This window comes from Lissotriton vulgaris, chromosome 6 (genome assembly GCF_964263255.1).
Source record: "Lissotriton vulgaris chromosome 6, aLisVul1.2, whole genome shotgun sequence".
In the NCBI taxonomy this organism is placed as follows: domain Eukaryota; kingdom Metazoa; phylum Chordata; class Amphibia; order Caudata; family Salamandridae; genus Lissotriton; species Lissotriton vulgaris.
In genome coordinates this window covers 1,479,653,227-1,479,679,772 of record NC_141694.1, presented here as the reverse complement: position 1 = coordinate 1,479,679,772, position 26,546 = coordinate 1,479,653,227, and the positions used below count along the sequence as shown (strand labels likewise).

The 26,546-nt window shown below is 46.2% G+C and overlaps 1 protein-coding gene and 1 pseudogene across 2 annotated transcripts in view; both read right to left on the bottom strand.

Moving 5' to 3' along the window:
* The window catches only part of WDPCP (WD repeat containing planar cell polarity effector), a 2,342,145-nt gene that overhangs the window by 531,131 nt on the left and 1,784,468 nt on the right, over nucleotides 1–26,546 (bottom strand). The gene's annotated exons all lie outside the window — the stretch shown is intronic.
* On the bottom strand, nucleotides 13,498–26,014 carry LOC147709024 (transketolase-like protein 2; annotated as a pseudogene).

The following is a 26,546-nucleotide window of genomic DNA, read 5'->3' as shown; positions in this document are numbered from 1 at the left end:
CACAGATACTGCAGTCCCAGTGTCTGGTACAGCTGTACCCAGCACAGCACAGCCACTCCTCTTGGTACCATGGTGCAGGTTTTGGTACCAAAAAAAACCCACTTAAAAAAACAGAAAGGGGGGGCGTGGCCAAGATGGCGACGGAGTAAGACGTACCTGCGAGCCCCTCCGGCACCCCGAGCCCTTCATAGCTTTGTTTAGCTGCATTGGGGCGATTTCAGCCCCGGCTTTTGACTCTCCTGGGTTCGCTGAGGCGTCCTGCATTGGTTTGTCCCTTCTCCCGTCGAGCTACAACACGGGACGGCGGACTTAGCCGAGGTGTTACTTTGGTGACGCAAGAGCACTGGAGCGGCCTACGGGGCTTTGTCTGGGCGGCATCGACTCTTCGCAAGAGGGGACTCGGGACTCTGGCAAGTGGTCGAGTGAAGCGCTTCTGTGCGAGTCCCCCCACTGGGATTGTGACGAGCCTGCCTGTGATTCCGGCGTCCTAGCTGGCGGTTGTCGCCGAGCACAGGTGACGAGGAGGCGCCGGCCTGTCTGGAGCTTTGCTGGACAGCGCAGACGACGAACGGTCGGAGAGGTGGTGCCATCTTGCCTCTCACCATCTGAGCTGAGGCGTCGCATCATGTCGACGAGGAATCGCCTGAATAAACCGGGGAAGGATGGTCCCGGTAAGGGGGCATCTGGATCGCCCCCCGGTCCTAGCAAGTCACTGACCAAAGACGACGCTGATGGCCCGGTCACGAAGGCCTTCCTGATTGAGCTTTTTTCCTCCATCAAGGAGGATATCACGGAGCTGAAAGCACAACTAGCCTCCGACCTCCGTGAGGTCCGCCGTGATGTAGACGGCATCGGCGAGCGTGTAGCGACCTTGAAGGACCACGACTTGGGCCTCAGTGGGGATGTCCATCAGCTACAGCAAGACTTGCTCCAGCTTCGCGAGCAGAATCTGGACCTCCAGACCCACTGCGATGACTTGGAAAACCGGTCCCGTCGCAATAACATCCGAATACGAGCGGTGCCGTGGGATGGAGACGGTGGAAACCTGCTGGAATATGTGGAGGCTCTCTTTTTGCACATTTTGGCGGAGGACGATCGCAATGAAGTCAAGATGGACAGAGTACATCGGGTGGGCCTGCCGCGTGGCGCGCGCTCACCGCCCCCCGACATCTTGGTTTGTGTCCACGACTTTCAGCTGAAGGAGACAATCTTGCAGAAGGCGAGAGACACTAACAATTTGCTTTTTCGTGGGCACAGCCCTCAACTTTTCCAAGACCTGGCGGCCTCCACCCTGCAAAAGCGACGGGACTTTCGCCCGATCACGGCCTTCCTGAGGGAGCACGGGGTGTCCTACTCCTGGGGCCACCCCTTTCGGCTTATCTTCCGGTGGCAAAATAGACTGGTGCAAGTGGGAACAGTAGCAGCCGCCAGGGACTTGCTCGGAATGGAGGAAACATCTGCGTCGGCGGACGCCAGCGCCTCACCAAAAGACGTCGCCATTCCCGATCCCCAGCTTGGCAGAGAGTGGGCCGACATGGCGCAGCAGAGGGGCCATCCCCATCGGCAAGCCAGAGTGAAAGGGGAGATGCTTTGGCCTCGGTGGCCCAAGTGACTGAATCAAGCCGAGTGGACAGCTCCTCGGCGGCTTAGGCCCCCTCAACAGCGGCCCGTGGGAGCCGGGGGGCTCTACCATCTCAGGTACTCTGTGGGACAGTTCTCCGATGGAGGGTTACCCCGACCCTGGATTCGGGGGGGGCATTACCAGGGTCTTCTAACCCCGACCCTTACGGTCATGTCCGGCTTTCATTGTTCTCTTTCTACTTTTTGCTTTCCCTTTTTTTATGGTTTGTTTCTGAGGCTCCTGTGGGTTTAGGTAGGCTTGTTGGGGATGGTTCCCGGTGGTGGTGGATGGGGACATGGTATAGCTGTGGTGTGTCTGGTTTGTGTTTAGCGGTGGGCTGCATTGATTGGAGCGCTGGGGGGGGGAGTTGGTCTCGATGTTGCCTGTTACGATAGGCTCCTGGAACGTTAAAGGCCTTAATTCTCCCCAAAAACGCCAGAAAGTTTGGAAGTATATTTTAGATCATCAGCTAGATGTGGTGGGCCTGCAGGAGACTCATTTGGCCCGCAAAGATGAATCCAGGCTTAAGCACAGGCAGTATCCCTGATTTATAAATCCTCAGCCACTACTAAGCACCGTGGGGTTGCGCTTTTGTTCCGATCTGCCCTTCAATTTCAGCCTGTGGGGGTGCGGGGGGACAAGGAGGGGCGGTGGTTGATGGTGAAGGGAATGCTCATGGGTAAGCTTTGCACCTGGGTGATGGTTTATGCTCCAAATACAGGGCAACATGGGTTCCTTGAGACTCTTCTGAGTGTGATTGGGGACTTTGGGGAGGGAGCGTTGATTGTGATGGGGGATTTCAATTTGGTTTGGGATAAAAGTCTTGACTGTTCACATCAACAGAGGACGGAGACGGGTCTCTTTTCCCCGGAGCTGCGCGATACTTTGTTGAGTCTGGGCCTTATTGATAGCTGGCGCTCCCTCCACCCCCGCACTAGGGACTACACGTTCTATTCACATGTTCACCACACATATTCCCGTCTCGACCATATTTTTGTGCATCAATCTTTACAGGGCGACCTGCACGATAGCAAAATCTTTCCACTTTCAGTTTCGGATCATAGCCTTTTGGCGACGTGCTTGATCTGGGCCCCAGAGTCGTCCCCTCATCGCAAATGGTATTTCCCGGCATCCCTTACGCGAGATGAGGAATCCTGCAAGAAGCTTAGGGCGACCATTGGTGAGTTCTTTGAGCTGAATAAGATTGGTGACACCTCGGTCTTCACCCAATGGGACGCCTTCAAGGCGACGACACGGGGCACGTGCATTGCATTGAACTCCGCCCTGAACAGGCTTCGTCGTGAGGAGACGGAGGCGCTGGAGGCGGAACTGATGGCGTTGGAAACTGCACATAAGCAGAATCCTTCTAGAAAGACCCTTTGCCCTCTTGCTGCGGTGCAAGGGAAGCTCAGGGCGCATTATAATAATCGAGCTGAATATACCCTCCTGCGCCTACGGCGCCTCTCCTACGCTCAGGGCAACAAAGTGGGGAAGCACTTAGCACGGCAGCTCCGTGATAAGCGTGAGAGGGAATATGTGGGTGGCATTCGGACCCCCTCCGGGGTAGTGGAACACAGGGACGTGGTTAAGGCAGAGCTCTTCGGCGACTTCTATGCCGCATTATACTCGGCGGACCGCCTGGTGCCGGCCGCTCAACAAGCGTACTTGGAGGCCCTGTCGCTACCGCAGGTCCCCAAGGAATGGAACGAGCTCTTGGAGGCCCCGTTTACTAGGGAGGAGGTGCTTTCAGCCATTCGGTCCCTCAAACCGCAAAAGGCCCCGGGCCCGGACGGCTATACGGCCTCCTTTTATCAGACGTTCGCGTCCGAGTTGGGAGACCACTTGGTGCTCCTTTTCAACACCATGAGGGAGGCGGGCCACACTTCGGGCACTATGGCGGAGGCTATGATTTCGATTATTCCCAAGGCGGGGAAAGACCCCTCTAAATGTGAATCGTACCGGCCCATAGTCCTGAATGTTGATGCCAAATTGTATTCTTCTATCTTAGCCACCCGGCTCAAGGACCTTATGCCTGCTCTCATCCATCCGGATCAATCGGGCTTTATAAAGGGTCGTCAGACCCATGATAACACCAGACGGCTGATTCATCTGATTGAGAAAGCTGAGCGCTTTAGGATTCCAGCTGTTCTGCTAGGCCTTGACGCTGAAAAGGCGTTTGATCGGGTAGACTGGAACTTTCTCTTTGGTACTCTTCATGCTTTTGGCTTTTCTCCCAAATTTATAGATATGCTTCGGGCCAACTATCATGGCCCGCGTTCGAGAGTTATGGTGAATGGTCATGTCTCACCATTTTTTGCTCATTCCCGAGGCACAAGGCAGGGCTGCCCCCTATCTCCCTTAGCATTGAGCCTCTTGCCATTAGGGTGCGAGAGGACCTAGACATTGTGGGCCTCCCCTTTTCGGGGGAACAGCACAAAATATCTTTGTTTGCTGATGATGTCCTCTTGTCGCTAGCTGACCCTGGGACTTCCCTTCCGCTGGTGCAGGACGTGCTGTCCCAGTTCGAAGCAGTGGCGGGATTCCAGGTGAACCCCGGCAAATCATACATACTCAATCTCACGCTTCCTCCCTCTGAGGTAGAGCGCATTCGACCGCTCACGCCCCTGGCCTGGTCTGGCTCCTCCATTCAATATCTCGGGGTCAAGCTGACCTCCTCCATCGCCACCTTGTATGCAGCTAACTGCCCTCCTCTGCTGACTCAGATACAGGCTGAGCTGAATCGCTGGAAGCCTATGTTTATCTCCTGGCTTGGACGCGTGCATGCTGTCAAGATGACGCTGCTCCCCAAGCTTCTATATCTGTTCCAAGCCCTCCCCATTCCCTTGGACGGGGTTTTTTTTCGACGTCTGAAGACTATGGTTCTGCGTTACATCTGGCAAGGGGGCCGTGCTAGACTCTCCTTTCTTACGCTTCGCCGGCCTTTGAGGAAGGGTGGGGCTGGCCTTCCAGACATGCTTCTTTACTATAAGGCGGCACAACTCCGGGTGTTGGCTGAATGGACCCAAATGGAGTCAGAGAAGCATTGGCTGCATATGGACAGGAGTGTGGCGGGGCGCTCTATTTGGGACCTGGTTTGGAAGGCGAAGGGGGATCGGCCTCGCAACGCATACATTAGCACCCCTACGAGCACCACTCTGAAGGTCTGGGACTCGGTCTCTACTGATGAAAGATGGACCTCCTTTCCTTCCCCCTTCACACCTATTCACTTTAATCCAGCGTTTCCGCCGGCTCTTGTTGAGGGGCCCTTTGATGGGTGGAAGGCGGGGGGCTGCCACGCACTTACACATTTGTTTCACGGCTATGAGCCGCTCACCTTCCAAAATTGCATGCGTGACTATGGTGTGCCACCTACTGAGCGCTACCGGCACGCCCAGCTGCTACATTGGGCATTGTCTCCTGAGGTGCGGGACGCTGCGACGAGGCCTCCCACGGATTTTGAATCTTAAATTACACGCACATCATCTATGAAGGGGGTGATTTCCTTCCTCTATGATTTACTGTTAACCACGGCTATCTCACCTCGCCCTAGATACATGGGTTTGTGGGAGGAGCACCTGGGGCGGGACATCTCCGACGAAGAGTGGTCCCATCTTTGGCGAGATCTACACACATTCAATCATTCGATCAATCTGAGAGAAGCACATATGAAGACCATGCTAGATTGGTATCTGTATCCGACCCGGTTGAAAAAGATCTTTCCCCTTGCGTCTGACAGATGTTGGCGGGGCTGTGGTCTCCTGGGGGACTTTCGCCATATCTGGTGGGATTGCCCCATCATACGCCCTTATTGGGAGGAGATTCTGTCTCATATTAGGGAGATTCTGGGCTACCGGATTCCAGATTCCATTGGCTTCGTGCTCCTGGGCCTTCGGTACCCGCGTCTGGAGCACCAAACCAGGGCTGACAAGCACATCCTTTGGCTTTGTTTGGGAGCGGCCAAACTGACTCTGGCTGCTGCATGGAAAAAGAAGGAGGCCCCAGCTCTTTCGCTATGGTTTGCTAGGTTATGGAGGCTGCTGAGTGTGGAGCGTATGGCGGACATTTTCAGAAATAACTTTAAGAACTTTACTTTCAGATGGGGCCCGCTGGTCCGCTTTCTCTCTCGGGGGTTGCCGTCAGCGGTTTGCCCGCCCACTATACGTGCCTTACATCTGTTTCAGGTGTGAACTGTGCTGGTGTGAATGGTTGTTGTCCGGCTGCCACCATCAGGGGGGATGGGTGCACCGGGGAGGTTGGAGCCTCTGGGAGGGGGGTTTTGGTTTGTTTTTCTTTTCTGAAGGGGGATGTGGACGATTTGATTTTTATGATCTTCCTTGCCGCGTTGTTTTTCTTATTGCCGAACTGCTTGGAGGCGTACATGGACTTGGTCGACTAAGCCTCTGACTTGGATAGACTTGCCCGATATCAAGGCGGGCTTTCCCCTCCGGATTTTCACGGGGGGCTTGACATTGTCCCGGGCAGATTTTTGAACTTTTTTTTTAACTCTTATGTCCTGCCCTGAGTGATGACGCTGCTCAGCCCTTTATAACTGTTACTGCTGCTCGGCCTTTTGCATTGGCCCCTGCGTGGGCACTTCTTTGATTTGCAATTCATGTGCTTTCATCCCCTTTCTCTTCTGTTGTTTCTATCTTTCTATTCTCTCAATAAAAATATCTTTAACAAAAAAAAAACAGAAAGGCCTGGTCAGAGACCAGACCCTGCAGCCAACCACCAGTATGCCAGCCATAAGCTGTGTGCATTGAGGGCTGGCTGCTTACAATGGGTAGGGCGTCAGGCGAACTCACTGCTCCACAGTGCTGAAGGCTGTGCGCAGTGAGGGGTTAGGTGCCTGTGGGGTTGGGCACCTGCAGGGAGTCTGGTTGCAGGGCCTAGCAAGGGAGTGGCCATCTACTGAGGGGGTCGGAATCAGGCATCCAAAACCCACTGTGCAGGGCCAATGGCTGTGCTCGGGGTGGGGGGGCTGGGTGGCTCAGTGGAGGTGAGGGCATTCCCCTGCAGCGCACAGCAATGGCCAAGTGGTTGGAAATGAGCAGGGAGGGGCGGGTTCACCCACAGGGGGTTTCGGCAGGCCTGGTCCTGTGGCCAAAGCCCTGAGGTAACCCCCAAAGGCTGGGCTCAGCAGGGGGTTGGCCGCCTATGGGGGTTAAAGAGGAGTGGCGGGTTGGTGCAGGCCCTGTGGCCAACAAAGCCTGCTTCACATGGCCTAAGACTGTTAGCAAACAGGGAGTTGGCCACAAACTGCTGGAGGGGTTCAGTGAATTTCTGAAGGATTTTTTTTAATGTAAAGTGAGATATTATTAACATACCTAAATATAACATAACATTAACTTTAATCTTTTTTTCTATTTTTTGTCTCAGAACATGGGGACAAGTCCCTGAAGGTTACGGCCAGCCAATCAGAGCATGAGAGCAAAACTTTCCCACAGGATCAAGATGGCCGACGAAGAAAAGGATATCTTGACCAATGGGAAAGATGGACAAGTTACTTACCTTCGGTAACGCATTATCCAGTAGAGACATAGTCTAGCCGCACATTCCTTAACTTTGAATCTTACCCAGGAGCCAGATTGGTTCTGAAAAAAAAATGTCAGCAGTACTTCCGTATGCTGGGGGCGCAGCCGTACGACTCCGCGCTAACTTCAACTCTGGATGTGACGTCAATGGAGTCATACAAGTCCCCTTAGGCGAGCGTGATGTCAGTTTCTTCTGTGAAATCTTCTGCGCCACAATGTGTAGCTAACGTAGAAACTATTGGTGGAAACAGTGTGCCAAATAATATTAATGTATCCTTGAAACAATAACTAGAAAACAGAATAGAATTGAATGGCAATACCAAGCAAAGATCTACAAGATAAGACCAAAGGGTAGGTGTATCACACAACTACATGAAAGAGCGATCACTGGTGAATAAACCAGAGCTGAAAGGGGGTAAAACCTTTATACTCAAACAAGAGTCTAGAAGGAAAGATCAAATGGTTTGATAAAGCACTTAGGTACAAGAGACACTAACCACCGGTGAATAACCGGGGTTGTAAAAGCTAACACTTACATACTTGAGACACTGGCCACAGGTGTATAAACCAGGGTTGTAAAAGGAGTATCTCTTGCATTGCAAATAGTTCGCAAAGTTGAGAAGAAGGGAGGGCATTAAGGAATCTGCGGCTTGACTATGTCTGTGCCAGATAATGAAATACCAAAGGTAAGTAACTTGTCCATCTGACAGAGACATCTAGCAGCAGATTTTATTAACTTTGAATATAATACCATAGCTATAACCACCAGGAGGATGGTTTGCAAACTAATTTTACAAAAATTCTCAGAAAGTGCCAGTCGGTCGAAATTAGTAACAGACCAATGGGAGCAGAAGTTAGATAAAAAAGAGCAAGGCTCCTTATAAAAACTGTGGCGAGGGTCACAGGAATTGTCAATGAAAACTTACGAGTCGCTGAAACGCTTTTCAGCGAGTAGCACGCTACTCTGGAACCCAAAGGATTAGTGATGGATTTGTGTATGGAAATATAAGTTGTCAATTTGAACGGTGGACATGTGAGTCTGTTAGTCTGATTGAATAGAATAAAGGAGGAATAGAGGAGGGAAGAGTCTATAAAGGGTTATTAGAGCGATCATAGTAGTAAAATTAGGTTTGATATGAGTCAAAGGAGGGATGCCGGAAGGAAGAGTCTAGGAAGCGTTACTTTGGAGAACACAGAAGTATAATGAGGCTTGGGTGAGTCAAGGAGGGATAGGAGAGTCAAGGAGGGATAGAAGAGGCAAGAAGGGGTTATTAGGGAGATCATAGTAGTAGAATGAGGTTTGGGATGAGTCGAGAGAGGAGGTAGAGGGTATTTTAAGAGAAGCATAAGGTGAGACAGAGTACTGCATTAGAGGGAGTTCAAGGATTTTTTAAATCTACAATAGGAGTAAAGTAATACATATATAGACACATAACTAGATAGAAAGTGAATACATGTATAAGGAAAATAATAAAGAGATATAAAGTTGTATTGTATAAAGTTCCATATGTGCATGTATGGATGGATAGTTAGAAATACAGTCTTTTAAGTGTAGCGGTATGTAAAGCTAATTTATTTGTGTATTTTTACAATTTGTAAAAAAACATTTTTTTAAAGATTTATTTTGATATTTTTCTCAACATTTTATTAGTGAAGACTTATAGATACAATTGTTATGATCATATTTACATATTGTGACAGATAAAATATAACACAGACCCATAAGCATTCAATCAAATAACTTGAATGAAAACTTTGCAGTGACCTATATGCAGTTTAGGCATTATATATGTGTATATATATATATATATATATATATATAAATGCTGCCACGACTTCCTTTGGGTTTTTTTTAAAAGTCAAGCACTCCAAAGGGGTAGCATAGTGGATCTTTATTCAGCAAACAACCCCACCAAACAGACGTGTTTCAAAAATTCCTTCGTCAGTGTCACTCCAAGGTTCCCACTTGTTGGAGACGCACACCTTCCTCTTAAAAATATGAGCCCTCTAATGGGCGACTCGAATGAGTCCGCGTTGGTTTGGCGGGCGGATCCTGTTTGCAACATGAGCCCTCCAAATTTTAAATGGAAGTTGTGGCCTCTATGCCAAACTGACCGTTGCGCCTCTGAAGAGTGCAATCAGCAAGAAACAAGTCAGGCGTGAATCGACAGGCATGCTGTAAACTGGATCGGCCCGTCGATCCGGCTTTTACCTCATAAAGGTTGCTGCAGTGGATGTCAGAGTGCTCCTCCAACTGGTGGGAACCTTGGAGTTTTGATTTATACGCGGCCTCCCAGCCACGGGAGATGCACCACCCGGAAATTTGGGGCCACAGAGTTTTGATGCAATAACACAAAGGAGCCCAGAGGGAACAAAAAGGTACAGAAGGGATCGCCCTCCACTCTAATCAGTCAATTCACAAAAAGATCCCTGTACCAAGGACAGATAGTGTTGTCTATCTACTAAACATGAGTGTACACTGTTCTGGAAATATTACTACAATGTGCCAGAAACAACCCCCTTTCTCTTCACAGTGAGGTGTGTATTCTCTAATGTCTTGCTGTCCACAACAAACCACTGTTTGTATCTAAAAACCTAAAGATTCAGGGTGGCAATCAACTCAACATGTCCAACGATGTCTGCCCTCAATCAGACAGTACATCCACCCACAATTAAACAGATGAAATAATGAAAAAATGTGTGGTGGAAAGGAAGGCACCTCACGGGCGTACAACCCTCGGGGAACTTGGCAGATGTTACCAATTCTATGCCCCTTTCTCATCATTGGTTGCCATTCCAATTTCAAAAGAAATGAGTGTACAAAATGAGTGTAGAAAACATATATATAAAATACATACTGGCGAATGCCAGTAGGTAGCTATAGTTAGGACCTAGTTTCCATAGGAAAACCGTTTTTGCATTTGCTTATAACTTTGGCGCAGTTTGATGAATCTTCCTGGTTCTAGTGGTGCATGGAAAGTTTTGGGGTGATCCGTCAAGCGGGGCCGGGATAAAGAGGTGTCAAAGAAAGTGTGTTTCCATTGTTATTACCTAGAAAGATTTTAGACACGACTACAGCCAGAAGTGCTGAACGGAATTAGACCAAATTTGGCAGACAGCTAGATTTTGGTCCAGAAAGAATACTTTCAGTGATTTGATGTAAATCTGTTCAGTACTTTTTGAGATATTTAAGGGAATACGAATTGGTATATCTAGGGAACTAAATCCATTGCTGATCCTTCGTGGCACTCCGCAAATCCTCACGCCAACAGCAAAGCTATGATTGGCTGACCGAAATCTGAGTAGAAAGTTGCAGCCACCATTTTATATATCGGGGAACGATCCCAGGCTAAGAAAATTCAGATCAAATGTAATAGAAGGGGTCAGGGTAGCATTACCCTGATCACATGGGTGCAATATAGGGTTTGTGAGGGACCACTGATGAGCAAGAAAATGCCCAGAAATTATTTAGTTTTCACAGAGGAGGATTTGCTCAGCACAGTCACCCATGTAAAGTCACAGCTGAGCCGCAAATTTAGCCATAAAACCAAAAATATATATGCACTCAGACACTCATAAAATGGCTCACAGACCCATTCAGACACTCTCACACCCCCTGACAGACCCGCTCAGACACTCATACACCCACTCACAGACCCACTCTAATACTCACACAGCCACTCAAAGACCCGCTCAGATACTCACAGACCCACTCAATAACACACCAACTCATAGACCCTCAGACACTCACCAACCCACTGACAGACCCTCTCACACACCCACTCAGAGACTCATACATCTACTCACAGACCCACCCGGCACTGACACACCCTCTGACAGACCGGCTCTGGCACTCATGTACCCACTCACAGACCTACTCAAGCACACCCACACTCTCTATCACTCAGACACTCACACACCAGCATACAGATCCACTCCCACACCAACTAACAGATCAACTCAAACAGCTACTCACAGATGCATTGAGACACTCACACACCCATTCACACACACTCACAGTCATTTAGACACTGATACACCCGCTCACAGATACACTCAGATACTCTCACACCCACTCACAGACCCCGTCTGACACGCACACACCTCCTGGCAGACTCACCCAGACACTCACACACCCATCCTCTAAGGTTACAGTTCCAAAAATAACAGACACCAAATGTTACAGGGACATTATAGTTAGAAAATAACATTAAGAACCTATATAATTCACTGAAAAAACAAAGGTTACAGCATTTTTATAGATCGGAATAGAATTTTGAAAAAAGCTTGAAATTCAATGAAATAAAACAAAGGTTACAGGGACGTTATAATTAGGCTCAGGTTGTACACACAAAAAACCATAGAAATTCAGCAGTTATAGTTACCTGAACGAACTATAGCTTGCGCCCCCAAAATGCACTACTTTCGACCTCACATATTACATCACACATGACTTTGTCAGTGACATCATTCATGGCATCACTGATTATATCATCTACAGAACCACTCATACACCCACTCACATACCCACACAAACACTCACATACACATGCACAGATCCATACAGCTACTCACACACCCACTTACATCCATAGAGCCACTCACAGACCCGCTCACTCATACATCCACTCACACAGCCTCTCACTCACACAGCAACACACTCATCCATGCAGCTCCTCACACACTTATTCATTTACCCATGTAGCCACTCACACACCACTCACTCCCCCATATAGGCTCGCAACATGACAGGCACACTCACTCACCCTTACAAACACTCACGCAACCACTTACATACCCATTCACACATCCAAACAACCACTCACACACCTGCTCATTCACCCATACAGCAACTCACACACTCACCCTCCAATACAGCCAATCACAAACCAACTCAATTAACCAAACACCAACTCAAACAGTCACTCACTCATACAACCACTTGCACACCGTTACTCCCTCATACAGCCACTCAGTCACCCATAAAGCCACTCACGCATCTACCCATACAGCCACTCACTCACCCATATAGCCAGTCACAAACCCACTAACTCAGCAATACAGCGACTCACTCACCCATACAGCTAGTCACACACTCACTTATTTACCCATACAGCCCCTCACACACCCATACTGCCACTCACAAACACCCACTCATACACGGATACACACAGCTACTCACATAATATAGGTTAGAAATATTATCACTCATTAGTAGTACACACAGTATACTAATGTAACTTTTGTAGTAGCTTAGTATATATGTTTAACACTCAAACCTTTAGCAAATACTCACAATCACTGCATGATGTCATGAATGATGTCACTGACCATGTCATGAGTGAGGTCATAAGCAGTGAATTGCGTGGGCATAAGTTATTGTCATACATTTCCTGCATGGCCCATTGTAGCTTTCCCTATTTTAGCCTAATTGTGCACTTTGTAGGCCTCATGTTTCCTTTGCACACATTACTAGATGGGTTTCACTATTTAGGTTTAATGGCAAGTGTAACATTTAGCGTAGCAGACATTGTGTGGTCCGTAAAAAATTGGTAATTGAACAACATGGATCCAAATGACTTCAAAGCAAATATAAAAATGCAAGTTTTTTTTAAATGAAGACAGTGGGAACACTAGCCAATGGTCACTACCTTAAATAATCTCCAAGTAACACCCCTATGTTCCTTCTGTCATAGAGACATCAGAATGAGCACCTATGGATGCAGGTTCAGAAGAACCTTTGCCATGATCCATGAAAACATGAGACAGGTAACCTCGTGAAAAGGGGAAGAGCCAGCGTAAGCAACAATGTTACCATTTAAGCTCCTGGTATGTAACTCAGACGCATTACAATTGCCTTCTTCCCCTTAACCCCTGATGAGTTCATGGAGGAAAGCGAATGTGTCTGTCACATAACAAAGGTGTTTTATTGATCCCAAAGGACATAACAGTATTGTTTGAAAATTTAGCTGTCCCATTATAAAGTGTATGATGTCCAGAAATATACCATTCTTGCTAGCTATGTTCCCCCACCTCTCATTTTAGCCTTAATGTACATATAGCTGTGGAATGGTCAGTATTTATTTAAGTGCTTGTTAACTTTGAACGCAAGGGCAGAAAAGTGCTACATTACTGCAAGTCACATTAGCCAGGAACCACTGGAGTAATACAACGTTTTCGTTCAACTTCTACGATTGCCTACAGTGTATATAATCCTTTATCTGGAAGAATGAGAAATGTTTGGACAATGCCATTTACAACTGGGAATATATCATAATTGTCTTCTGCCAGCCACCACTGCCATAATAGATGCCTCATTCCTTAATACCAAATCTCAAGACTTCAGTTTGCAAAGGTAGACTTCACAGCTTCAATTATGAACCTGGCAGTGATGCTAAACATGTCCAAGAGTTCATTAGGCATCCCACTTCGTGGCACACGGTTCACAGCAAGGTGCTGAACAAGGATTCCAGGTTCTCCAGAAACTGCTGCAGAAACAGCCTCCCCAATTCCTCCTTCTCTGCTGTGATCTTCCACAATGATGATTCAACCTCTGATAGCTCTGGCACTAGAGATTATGGTGGCTGCATCCAACTGCTTGATGGTGAAAGGATCTACCACATGTACTTTAATACCTTGCTTGGCAAGCTCATCTGCAGCCACCAGGGTCTCAAGCAAAGTGACTCCAGCTCTAACTATGGAAACTTGGTCGGTGTCACTTGAACGGACAACTTTTGCTTGTCCAATTTCAAATTTCTCTTCAGGGGACTAGATGACTGCAGTCTTGGGGCGGCTTGTTTGGATGATGCAGATACCCTTGGTATTAGTGAGCAGAACAACAGCATGCTCTAATGAAACTGAATCACTGGGGTAGAACACAGTGCACGTTGGGACAGTTTGGAACATTGCCAAGTCTTTCAGTGCCATCTGAGAGAGCCACCCTCACCAATAAACACGCCACAGTGCGACCCACAAAGGTTAACAATAAACTGGGAGATTGCACCCACGCGGATCTGGTCATATGCCCGAGTGAAGAAGGCGGCAAAAGGGCTGGCAAACGCCACAGTGCGATTAAGGGTGGCACAACCCGGGGGGCGTGGCTTGCGCGCCGCTTTGAGATGGCGGTTTGCGCTTGAGCTCTAAGGCGAACAGGGTCCGTCAGAGGTTTTCGGCGGTTTCCAGGTGCCCTATCTTCGTGGAAAGCCTCTCCCAGGTTTATGAAGTCACTGTGTGCAGTTTGAGGGCATTTTCCTTCCTCTTCGAGCTGCTGCTCTCTGCAAAGGGGGCGTGGCTTGCGCGCCGCTTTGAGATGGCGGTTTGCGCTTGAGCTCTAAGGCGAACAGGGTCCGTCAGGTTTTCAGCGGTTTCCAGGTGCCCCATCTTCGTGGAAAGCCTCTCCCAGGTTTATGAAGTCGCTGTGTGCAGTTTGAGGGCATTTTCCTTCCTCTTCGAGCTGCTGCTCTCTGCATTTTATCGTTTTTAAGTGACGCTCGGTATTTTCACGAGCGGCCGCCATCTTGAATTCCTTTGATGACGGAGATCGGAATTTCTCCTCAGACGGCAGCGCTACTGTTACAAACTTGCCAGGAATGCATGTGAGCTGATACTGTGGGTTTTCACTGCTTTTGTGATGTGCTTCAGCTGCTCAGTGCTACATTACCTTTCGGCTTCTGATTTATGAAAGTGTTCTACTACTATATGCAGGGGCATATCATAGGTGTGTTGAGTTTCCTCTTTTTTCCCATGTAAGTCTGCCATTATATATTGCTCTGCTTTGCTTGCTGAGAGTGCGCTGTGTTATTTTTGCCCAGTTATTTACTCACATTTCGTGTGAGCACCTCCTAATTCCTCTGGACTTTTGCTGGCCTCACTTACCTGAAGTGGTTTTATTTTTTCTCTTCTGTGCCTGTGAACTCTATGGCTGCGAATATGGGCTTGTCACCGAATGCAAAAGACGCAAAGGACTCCAAAACCTCTCTTAAGAGGTCCAAACAATTATCTCCTACACCTGAGTCTTCTCAAAAGGACACCAATTCCACTCTGGAGACTATTCTGACGCGTCTGAATGATGTTCATGCCATTGCGCAGTCTACCAAGACTAACACAGATTTGCTGCAAGTGGAGGTGTCAGCCATCAGAAATGACCTTAAGGCTCTCTCCCTTCGTGTTTCAGCCACGGAAACACGTATTAGTGGTGCAGAAGATACTATGCAAAAGCAATCTAGATCTCTTTGCCAATTAGAGTGCTCAATGGCGGCATTGCGGAGGGATCTCACTGAGCAAGAGGATCGTAACCGCAGATCCAACCTGCACATTTTTGGCCTTCCTGAAGAAGTTGAGAAAGAAGCACTTTCTATGATTGATTTTTTATACCAATGGATTCCTTCTACGCTGCAAATTTCTTTCCAAAAAGACTTTGAGCTGGAACGGGCACATCGTGTTCCCACCTTTCGTTCTAAATCTGCCACTCAACCAAGAGCGCTAGTTTTTAAGCCACTGCGTCACCAACATACGGAACAAATTTTGGTTCATATGCGGAAGGTTAAAGCTGTTTCCTGGAAAGGCCATGGCATTTCAATTTCTCAGGACTTTGCCAGAGACACGGTAATAAGGAGGAAAGGCTTTCTTAATCTCCGGAAACGTCTCTCTGAGATGAATATCCCCTTTTCCTTCTCTGGTCCTTCAAAATTCCGCATTACCTTCAAAGGTCGTTCCAGAATCTTCGATGAACCTGCTGATTTGGCTTCTTTTTTGGACAATCAGATGGAGCTGCAGATGGAACTTCAATTGGAGGATTCGCTTGATCCTGGCTCCTCTGGCACCTGAGGTGGTTCCATATATCTGCAATGAGTTTTCTCTTTTCCAGATCTATTAAGTTTATCTTTTTTAGATCTGCGTAGTGGTCTTCTTGTCCACTGTTGTTGGTGTTCTTTTGCTATTTTGTGTGTGGAGTTGTCAGCTGTTGTACGGTGTGTTTTCTTCTTTTCCTTATCTGCTCTCTTTTTATATCTCTATGATGTAGTCTACCACTATCTTCGGTATATCTTCTTTATGTCTCTTCTAACCTTTTTGTGGTATTGCTTTTTTCTATGTTGTCCTTAATCCTGATTGTTCTTTTAGTGCTTACCTGTCTTTTTTCTCTTTGCTTGATCTCTGCCCGTGTCAGGTTTCGGTTCTTCTATTATCTCATTTTATGGCTTCTTTTATTGCCTTTTCTTTTGTGTGTGAGACTTTGTCTTATTTCCCTCTTTTGATCTTCTTTTTCCTTTAACCCCAATTAATGTTACTTCTATTGTCGTATGTTTATGTGGTCCTTTCGCCTGACGCTTCTCTCATGTTGTTTGGTCTTTAGTGTCTACACCATTGACTATTAACTGTATTGTTTTATAGATTGGTTATATAAATTGTTTGATAGATGCTTATTAATTACACCTATATATCTAGTGTTAAATTCTAATTATTGTATAATTAATTTATATATCTATCTCATGATAGGTTCATTGATTGGTTGCTTACTTATTATCAATTGCCTCTCTCTACTAGGTCTAAGCTATTCTATTTATTTTGCACTTTATAGACTCCTGTTATCTTACTTTCTATTAATATATATTTGACATGTTCCTGCATTTTCAAATCAAATTAAATATAACAAGTTCTATATATTTAAAGACAGTTAATTAATAGCTTATCTCTAGTTTTTGCATAGTCATCTTCATGATATAGTGGTTTCTTGTATTTATCTAGCATGGTGCTTCATTGATTGTTATATTGACCAGCTTTTTGGTGCCTTTCTCTATTATGTCTCATTTATTTTCTTTATACTGCACCCTATAGTCTTCTTGAGAAGTATATTTTCTTCTACTTATTCTTTCCTGATATTTATGATGATTGCTTCAACTTCGTTCTATTTAATCTTTGCCTACTTTTATGATGTTTTTGGTGTTTTCTTTGTTTATAATGAGATATATATAACTTAGAATTGCTATTGCATTTATTCTATTAGATGTCTTTCTCTCTTCTACCTATTCCACTCTTTTATGGTATACTTTATATGCTACCTGTGTATTAACTTGGTATATACGTGTTGACTTTATAGACTTACATGATGAGTTGTTTTTGTAATACTCTAATGGTATTAGCTCATATTTCAGATGTTTCTTTCTCCTAATTAAGTATAATCAGTTATGTACTGTACTAGGGCTGTTGATATCGATTGTAATTACTCCTCGTGACGGTCCCCTTGCTCGCCTTCCCACGTTCCCCCTAGTATGAATTTGGTCTTTTTCAAATTCAAATTCAAATAATTTGTATAGCGCGCTACATACCCAGAGGGTCTCAAGGCGCTTGAGGAAGGGAGGGGAATTATTTGTCGAATAGCCAGGTTTTAAGTTGCTTTCTGAATGCTGGGTGGTTCTGAGTGAGGCGAAGGTGAATGGGAAGTGAGTTCCAGGTTTTCGCTGCCAGGTAGGAGAAGGATCTTCCTCCCTTGGTGGTTTTGTTGATGCGAGGTACAGCAGCAAGGGCTTGGCTGGAAGAGCGTAGCTGGCGGGTGGGGGTGTAGAAGGAAAGTCGTGTGTTGAGGCATTCGGGACCAAGTTCGTAGAGTGCTTTATGTGCGTGGGTTAGGAGGCGGAATGTTATCCTCTTATTGACGGGAAGCCAGTGGAGGTTTTTCAGGTGACCAGAAATGTGGTCTTTACGCGGGATGTCTAGTATGAGTCTGGCTGATGCGTTCTGGATGCGTTGGAGTTTTTTCTGAAGTTTTGCGGTGGTACCGGCGTATAGGGTGTTTCCGTAGTCCAGGCGGCTTGTAACCACTGCGTGGGTGACCGTTTTTCTAGTTTCGGTGGGGATCCAGCGGAATGTTTTTTTGAGCATGCGAAGAATGTTGAAGCAAGATGATGAAACGGTGTTGACTTGTCTGGTCATCGAGAGTGAGGAGTCCAGGATGACGCCCAGGTTCCGTGCGTGGTCCGTCGGGATGGGTGCTTTTCCAAGGGCCTCTGGCCACCAAGAGTCGTCCCAGGCGAAGGGGGAGGTACCTAAGATAAGGACTTCTGTTTTGTCTGAATTCAGTTTCAGACGGCTGTGCTTCATCCACTCGGCTACTTCTTTCATTCCTTCATGTAGGTTGGTTTTGGCGGTGTTAGGGTCTTTGGTGAGTAAGAGGATCAGTTGAGTGTCATCAGCGTAGGAGATGATGTTGAGGTTGTGTTGGCGTGCGATGGACGCGAGGGGGCTCATGTATACGTTGAAGAGGGTGGGGCTGAGTGAGGATCCTTGTGGCACGCCGCAAATGACTTCAGTGGCCTCAGACTTGAATGGTGGAAGGCGGACTCTCTGACTTCTTCCGGCAAGGAACGAGGTGATCCATTCCAGTGCTTTTCCTTGGATTCCGATGTTTCTGAGGCGTTGTAACAGGGTGCTGTGACAAACTGTGTCGAAGGCTGCGGAGAGGTCGAGGAGGATGAGGGCGACGGTGTCTCCATTGTCCAGTAGAGTTCGAATGTCGTATGTTGCTGCGATGAGTGCGGTCTCAGTACTGTGTTTGGCTCGGAAGCCGGATTGAGAGGAGTCGAGGGATTTGTTGGTTTCGAGGAAGGCGGCGAGCTGGTTGTTGACAGCTTTCTCGATGACTTTGGCCGGGAATGGAAGGAGCGAGATGGGGCGGTAGTTTTTGAGTTCGGTGGGGTCAGCTGTGGGTTTTTTCAGAAGGGCGCTGAGTTCGGGGTGTTTCCAGCTTTCTGGGAAGGTGGCGGACTTGAGGGAGCAGTTGATGACGTCTCGGAGGTGTGGTGCTATGATGGAGTCTGCTTTGTTGAAGATGTGGTGAGGGCAAGGGTCTGTGGGGGATCCTGAATGGGTGGAGTTCATCAGGCGGATGGTGTCCTCAGTGGAGATTGGGTTCCAGTTATAAAGGATGTTCAAGGTGGGTGAAGGTGCGGCTGAGGGTTGGGTGGGTTGGTCTCCAGGTTTGTTGTCGAAGCTGTTGTGGATGTCCGCGATTTTGTCGTGGAAGAACGAAGCTAGGGAGTCGCAAAGGGCTTGAGAGGGAGTGATGTCGTTGGAGTTGGCAGTGGGGTTGGTAAATTCTTTGACGATGTTGAATAATTCCTTGCTGTTTTGGGCGTTGTTGTCTAGTCGGTCTTTGAATGCGGCTTTCTTGGCGGTCCGGATCAGTTGGTGGTGTATGCGGGTGGCGTTTTTGAAGGCGTCCCTGGTGCTGGTATTTGGATCTTTTTTCCAGGCCTTCTCAAGGGATCGACAGAGTTTCTTGGATTTCTTGAGATCATCGTTGAACCACGGGGCGTTTTTGCTGCCTTGTTTGAATTGACTTTTTTTCAGAGGTGCTAGGTTGTCGGCGTTGTTGGTTAGCCATTGAGTGAGGTTAATGGCTGCTTGGTTGGGGTTTGAGGAGTGGGCAAGGGGGTTTTGAAGAAGCGATGAGGAGATCTGGTTGATGGTGATTTTGTTCCAATTCCTTCGTAGAGTAGGTTGAGGATGGTTGTGAGTTGTGGTCCTTTTGTAGATAAAGTGAACACAGCTGTGGTCCGTCCAGTGGAGAGCTGTGGTGTGACTGAAGGAGATATGTTTCCTGGAGGTGAAGATAGGGTCGAGTGTGTGACCTGCGTAGTGAGTGGGGGTGTTAACAAGTTGTTTGAGTCCGAGGTTGTCGAGATTGTCCAGGAGGGTGGTGGTGTTGCTGTCGTTGCTCTTTTCCAGGTGAAAGTTGAGGTCTCACAATAGGATGTAGTCCTCAGAGGGGAGGGCGTGTGGGGTGATGAAGTCAGTGATGTCTTCACAGAATTGTGCACGGGGTCCAGGTGGTCTGTAGAGGAGGGTGCCTCTGAGTGTGGTTTTGGGGTCAGTGTGAATCTGGAAGTGAAGGTGTTCGGCGCTAGCAAGGTTGACGTCTGAGCTGGTTGAGATGCGGATGGAATTCTTATGGACGATAGCGATGCCACCTCCTGTTTGCATGGTGCGGTCTTTTCGGATGATCTTGTAGCCTTTCGGGATTGCGATGGTGATGTCTGGGGCTGAGGAGGCGTTCATCCATGTTTCTGTTAGGAAGGCGACGTCAGGAGAAATGGTGTCTAGTAGATTCCAAAGGTCGATGGCGTGTCTGTGGACCGAGCGGGTGTTTAGCAGGATGCATTTAAGGTGGTTGGTGTCGGATCTCTGTTTGGTGTTTGTGGATGTGGAGTTGGTCTTGGAGCCGTCATACTTGCAGGAGTTGCATGTGAAGGGTCCGTGGGTGTGTCCAGGAGCGGCTTGGACGCAGTTGGGGAGTCGACCGGGGTTAAGGGCTGAGAGGGTGGAGACGTCGTATGTAATCCGTGTGGGGTGGAAGGTACGGGGGCCAGGGGGTCTGGCGCTGGGCGCGGGCCAGGCTGCTGGTTCTTCTCTCTCCTCTCTTGTCTCTTTTCTTTTTTCGGATTTCCCCCATGGATTCTCCCTCTTCAACGTTAATGTTTGATATCTGGATGCTTGTATTCGTGCTGGTTGTTTTCTGTTTTTCATCTATGGATTATGTTATCTTTTTCTATATATGTCTATGCCGGGTTTGAATGTGTTGTCCCTTAATGTTAAGGGTTTAAATCATCCAGTGAAAAGATCAAAAATCTTAGATTATTGCAAATCTCTCTCTTCAGATCTAGTCCTTTTTCAGGAAACAAAGGTCTCTACCAGAGAGGCGCTATTCCTGAGGAAGGAATGGGTTTCAGATGTTGTCTGTTCCGATGCTTGTGGCAAAAGAAATGGGGTCATTACCTTAATTTAAAAGAATTCAGGTTTATCCATACTCTCTTCTGATCACGATACTGAGGGTCGTTGGTTATTAACTAAGTTGTCTGATGGTAATGCTGATCTTTATGTTATGAATATTTACGCCCCTAACAAGGATGATCCGTCGTTTTGGAAAACGGTTACCAAAAAATTTAATGACACACCTCAATCTGGGAATCTTATCGTTGGTGGGGATTTTAATTTACCAATAGATCCCATTCTAGATAGGAATTCAGCTTTTCAATTTCTTCCTCAAAAATCCCATAAACAAATGCTTAACATGTGTTCCCTAACTCATCTTCAGGATGTATGGCGTCTTCACAACCCCACTGGTAGTGATTTTTCCTTCTTTTCTTCACCTCATTCTACCTTTTCTCGTATTGATTATTTATTGGTTCACTCCTCTCTTGTTTCGTCTTCCTCCTCTCCGCTTATTCATTCTATTCTGATCATGCCACGGTTACTTTTACATTGTTGTCCTTTGCTCCTAAATCAAGAGCTCGCTCCTGGAGATTAAATACAGAAATTTTGCATGATAATGCCCAGATTGATGTGTTCTCTAGTGCAATCGAAACCTTTTTCCTTGAGAATGAAGGCTCAGTTTCTTCCCCAATTGTCCTCTGGGATTTGTTTAAATGTACTTTCCATGGCCAGGTTATTAAATGTATGTCAAAAAGGAATGCCGCTATTAAAAATGAACTTACAGATCTAGCAACTGAAATAAAAAATCTGGAATCTACCTTTAGACATTCTAAGGATAAATCTTGCCTACAGTTAATCAAGCAATTAAAGTACACATATAATACTATAGTTACCAAAAGAGCCCATATTGGGGTTCAGGCTCAGAAATCCAAAAGGCTATTGTTTAAAAATCGAGCTGGGAAGATTCTCGCGGCTACATTAAAATTTCAGGATTCCTCCTTTAAGTCTTCTCAAATCTCTTCTATTAATGATCACCTTGGTTCTAAAAAATTTCAGACTGGGGAAATTCTCGAAGTCTTTCGTGATTTCTACAATAACTTATATACCCCTTCTAATCAGGCCTCTTTTGAGCAGTGTCAGGACTTCTTGAAATCTGTCCCGGTGAAGTCGGTATCCGTGGAAGATAGCAATTTTTTAAATGGTCTGATTACTCCTGAAGAAATTTTTGCCGCAATTAAAGCCACTCGTTCTGGAAAAGCTCCAGGGCCTGATGGCTACCCTATTCTGTTTTATAAAAAATTTCTTCCTGTGATTGTTCCCAAGCTTCAATCTGTCTTTGACGCTTTTATTAAGGATAGGTCTGTTTCTGGCACGACGGCTGATGCTACCATTGTAGTGATTCCAAAAGAGGGAAAAGATCATTCAGATCCCAAAAACTTCCGTCCTATTTCCCTTCTTAACATGGAGGCTAAGATTTTTGCTAAAATCTTAGCCAAGAGATTAGAATCCTTCATTCCTAAACTGGTACATCCCTCTCAAACGGGTTTTGTAAAGGGCCGTCTTGAGCGTGATAATATACGTATATTTGCCATATTCTCGGATCAGCTAAACGTTCTCATCTCCCAGCCGCGGCCTTGGCTCTTGATGCTGAAAAGGCCTTTGACAAGGTTTCTTGGCCTTTTCTACGTGCTGTCTTGTGTGCACATAATCTTGGTGACTCCTTTATTAATATGGTCATGTCCCTATACTCTCAACCTAGAGCTAACATAAGAGTCAAAGGTGCTACGTCGTCCTTTTTTAATCTTCGCCAGGGTACCAGACAGGGTTGTCCTTTATCTCCACTTTTGTTTTTATTATCCATTGACCCTCTCCTCAGATTGATTGAGCTACACCCAGACATTAAAGGTTTTTCTTTTGGTCCTCATCGTATTAAAACTGCTGCGTACGCGGATGATGTTCTTATTTTCTCAGATGATATTGCCTTGGCTACCCCTGCTATCTCGGATACGATTTCCCTTTTTTCGAAGGATTCAGGGTACACCTTAAATAAGGATAAGACTGAGATGTTCCCCTTGAATGCCTACTGTTTCTCTACGCATATGGGCTCTGCTAGTTTTAAATGGCAGTCTAAGCAATTAAAATACTTGGGTATCTATTTTTGCTCTACCTTATAAGCTACAATTGCCTATAATGAAACCCAGACTATTCTTAAAGTACGGCGTCTTTTGGACACTTGGTCTCCGAAACACATTTCCTGGTGGGGTCGCCTTCAGACCCTCAAAATGATGATTACACCTATTATTAATTTTGTATCCTCTATGCTCCCGGTAAAGTTATTGGATTCCTTCTTTCATGAAATTGATATTCTGACCTCTAAATTTTTATGGAATGATAAACGGGCTAGAATTGCCTATAAATTCTTGCGGAAGCCTTATGATATGGGAGGATGCAATCTTCCTGATTGGGAAAAATACCAAACTGCCTTTTTGGCGTCTCTATGGTTCTCTTATCCCCCTATTCATGTTCCTTCCTGGTTGTTAATAGAGCAGGAATTGGCTTCTCCATTACCGACTGCCTCCTTTTGCACTGCATCTACCTTGTCCATCCCGTTCTCGCACTCTATTATTCTAGATACTCTTGCTGCGGTCCGGAAGGTAGACAAGAAAGTGGCGATTCCACTTCAAAAATCCAGGTGGTCGTCTATTTGGCGGAATTCTAAAATTAAAATGAATATTGATCCTTCTCTGATATCTTATTGGGCTGCTAAGGGGATCTCGCTTGTTAAACATCTTTATGGTTCTAATAATGAGCCACTACCTTTTTCCTCCTTAGCTCAACAACATTCTTTAACTAATTTGGATTTTTATACTTTTCTCAAAATCAAAGTAGCACTTGCTAAGGTGCGTCTTCATCACACTTCTCCTACGATTACTCTCTTTCAAATATGGACTAAATCTGGTCACGTAGCCTCTAAAATCTATACATTTTTATCAACTGTTTCATTACCTACTCATACGGTTGCTCAACAAAAATGGTTGCACCATTTTGATCATGGTGTTACTGACCATATTTCTTCAGACACCTGGCAGATGATTGGTAAACTTTCTCTTCTCAATAAAATCGCCCCATCGTTAATGCAATCTAAATTTTTCTCCGTCAACCTTCTTCATTGGACTCCTGTTCGTTTACATTCGCTCAATCTCAAAGAAGATAACCTATGTTGGAGCTGTGGCTTATTGACAGGTGACTTTCCGCATATGTTTTTTGAATGCTCCTTCCTCCAACCCTTTTGGGACCTCATTCACAAACACCTCATGCTCATCTTTGGTATTAAGTTCCAACTCTCTTTCCCATTAATTCTATTAGGTCCATTAGCTGCCCCAGTCCCTCTCCCCTTGGATCCCATGGAATTACAGCTGTTGGATCTCCTATTGACTATTGCAGTGAAAGTAATTCTTATGGACTGGAAATCCTTTTCCTTTGTTTCTTATCATACTTGGTGGGCTTGGGTTTCCTTTTTACGAAGTGCTCATACCTCGGTCGATCATGCTCACATTTCTCCATCTATTGCTAGTGGAGTTTGGAATGCTCTGGATAACTATATGGATTTGTCATCAAAGGGTTTGGTTGACCAATATCCCTTCGATTTGTCTGGTTGAATGGCGTCTTGTTTGTCGGGTTAGTTCGTTGGAAATCCTTCTCTCCTTCTTTCTTCTCCTCCTTCTCTGTCTTCTCTCCTTTTTCCATCTTTTCCCTCTTTTTCTCTTTCTTTCTTCTTTCTTCTTTCCTTTCCTCTCTTCCCCTGATTATACCAGCTGATAGTGATACTCTTGATTGTGTACTCTGCCTAAGCTACTTACTTTATCTTAATTAATTCATTTTCTGTTTTTGGCAGACTACTTTTGTTTATGGATGTATTTGCTACGACTCATTTTTGAATTTCAGCTTCTGATTGCTTTTTATCTGTTATCAATTGTATCACTTATACTTGTATTCTGTATCTTCATTTGCTTCTTTATAACAATAAAATTCTTTTGAAATGAAAAAAGGGTGGCACAACCCATTGTTACACTCACCATGTTTTGTTCAGCAATGAAGCATTCAATGTAGCGATCAGGGTGGTCCTTCTTGAATATCTCAGAAAAGATGGAATTCTTAGAATCACCATGCAGTGCAATGACACTATTTGCATAATCCAGTTTAGCCACTGCCAAGTCATCCCCTTTCCCAGTTGCTATCTCCCATCTTGTAGCTCGGGGGAGAGGACATTAGGATGTCATTGATGACAACTTTTGGAGTGTCCTCTGCTGGCAGCATTCTGAATGGCTTCAATCATTTCCTCCACGTTGTCCTTCGGCATGGGCTTACTATGCCAATTGCCTTCATTTTCAACTCCTGCAATCCCCTTCCTTTTGAAAGTTTTGGCAATAATCGCTGTTAGCTTGTCTTTTAAATGGGATGCCTGCCAGGGAGTGTGGCACAGCTCCGCTACATCATGACCATCAACGACATAAGTGTTCCACCCAAATGCTTTACAACGTTTCTTGTAGATGTCAGTCTGATGCTGGAGTAGCACAGCCTCACTCTGGCCCAACTTGTTGACATCAAAAATAGCAACCAGGTTGTCCAACTTGTACTGAGAGGCAAAGGCTAAGGCTTCCCACACAGCTCCCTCTGACAATGATCTGCAACCCAGCAAACAGTAAACTCTGTAGATGGACTTATCAAAGGATTTCCCAGTGTAGGCCATGCCACAGACCATTCCGAGGCCTTGTCCCAGGGAACCAGTAGCCACATCCACAAAAGGGAATTTAGGGGTGGGGTGTCCTTCCAGGTCAGAAACGATCTTCCTCAAATTAAGCAGTTCTAATTCTTTAATGTAGGCAGCTTCCACCCAGGAAGCATACAGGATGGTAGCAAGATGGCCCTTGGACAGCACAAAACAGTCGTTGTTGGCGTTGGCCGGGTCAGATGCCTTGTACTTCATGGTGTGGAAGAAGAGGACAAACATGACCACCGCTGCACTGCAGCATGACATGGGGTGCCAAGAGTTGGAGGTGCTGGTGGCCCAGATGGAGTGCACCCGGAGGCGATGGACAAGGTCCCATAGGACCTTCAAGTGCTGCTCCGCAGGCTTCCGGTAGGAGGCCATGCTGTGGAGTAAGAGCAGGAGGATGCTGAAAAGATCAGCATCCACTGCTGCTTGCCTCCTGGAGGAGCGAGCCAGAACACCATTGTTAAGGTCAAACAACAATTTCCCTTGTTATTCCTTCTGGCCAGGCACTAGCACCTAGACATAACACAAGAATGCAGCTGTTAACTGCACACATGTCCTTTCATGTAGATTGAGCACATAAGCCAAAAACAGACACATGGAATTAAAGTTTTGAGACAAGAGCAGAGCATCTGCTGAGATATTGACCGTCGAATGTACGGGGTCTGCCAGTGATCTCAGATATCTTTGATATATAATCATTTAGCCACATTAGCAAGGGAGGGGGTTACACTATTCTATAAAATGACAGGACTTTTCATAATATATGGATTATTAACCGTACTAACTGTGTTTTTAGGTTTTCTAATTGTGGCACGTTTACTGCATTTCAGAATACAATAGTGTAAATAAATATTCTAAACTGACCCCGTGTCTCCTGGTTATCTTATTATGTACAAGAACGAGTGAG